The sequence below is a fragment of the Chrysochloris asiatica genome, unplaced genomic scaffold (assembly GCF_000296735.1).
Source record: "Chrysochloris asiatica unplaced genomic scaffold, ChrAsi1.0 scaffold08520, whole genome shotgun sequence".
In the NCBI taxonomy this organism is placed as follows: Eukaryota; Metazoa; Chordata; class Mammalia; order Afrosoricida; family Chrysochloridae; genus Chrysochloris; species Chrysochloris asiatica.
Window position 1 is genome coordinate 3,371 of NW_006417038.1, and position 1,307 is coordinate 4,677.

The following is a 1,307-nucleotide window of genomic DNA, read 5'->3' on the forward strand; positions in this document are numbered from 1 at the left end:
ACCCTGTAGAGGTTGCTTCAAACCGACCTCATGGTCCAGTGCTTATCCTACAGTGCCACACTAGAACTCTGGTATTAATGATATGGCTCAATAATTTCTGCATTCTGTAGGGTCACCTTTCTTTGGAATGGGCACAAATATGGATCTCTTCCAGTCAAATGGCCAGGCAGATATCCTCCAAATTTTTGGCACAGACAAGTGAGTGCTTCCAGTGTTGCATCAGTTTGTTAAAACATTTCAGAGATCCAGTCGCTATGTAGTGATGGGGCAGGCACCGTTCAGCAAGTTCTAGAAGATTCTTGGATTAGGGGAGTAGACGCAGAATTTCTAGTTGTTGGCTTTGGACCCCTGCCTGCTCAGCGCAGCCATTGTCGCCATGTTTGGCTGCTTGGTGGTGGGCAGGCTGGTCCAAACAGCTGCACAGCATGTGGCAGAGGATAAATTTGTCTTTGACTTGCCTGATTATGAAAATATCAACCATGTTGTCGTTTTTATGCTGGGAACAATCCCTTTTCCTGAGGGGATGGGAGGATCTGTCTACTTTTCCTATCCTGATTCAAATGGAATACCAGTGTGGCAACTCCTAGGATTTGTCACAAATGGGAAACCAAGTGCCATTTTCAAGATTTCAGGAAGCCAACACCCTTCTGGAGCCATGAATATTGTCCAGACTCCATCTGCTGCTCAAATTGGGATCTCAGTACGGTTACTGGACAAGCTAGCTCAGCAGACACCTGTAGGAAATGCTGCAGTATCCTCAGTTGACTCATTCACTCAGTTTACACAAAAGATGTTCGACAACTTCTACAATTTTGCTTCATCATTTGCTGTCTCTCAGGTCCAGATGACACCTAGTCCATCTGAAATGTTCATTCTGGCAAATGTGGTTCTGAAATGGTGTGAAAATTTTCAAAGACGACTAACACAGAACCCTCTCTTCTGGAAAACATAATGATTTGAATAAAATAATTTTCAATGGATTCTGAAATTTGCCCTGTTTTGAAGATAAATGACTCTACTTAAAAGCATGAAGTCAAAAGAATCAAGAAGTTTAAGTTTCAAAACTACTTAGTGACTGATTATGAAGCTTAATTAAAATCTTTACAAAATTAAAAAATGAAAATGTTTATCACTAATGACTTTTCCTCCCTTAAGCTCAACATACTATTTAGAGGCAAACTGTCCTGGCTGTGATTATTTTTTTTTACTTAAAAATAAAAAAATTCACAATAGTGTTTTACATGCCATTGTGCTTATAATCTTGCATTTATTTTTTTCAGTGGTTTCCTAGACTAGTTAACTTAAAT

General features: G+C 39.7%; 1 pseudogene; it reads left to right on the top strand.

Moving 5' to 3' along the window:
- The first annotated feature begins 376 nt into the window (after window positions 1-376).
- Window positions 377-952, top strand: LOC102822705 (annotated as a pseudogene).
- Window positions 953-1,307: the final 355 nt, after the last annotated feature.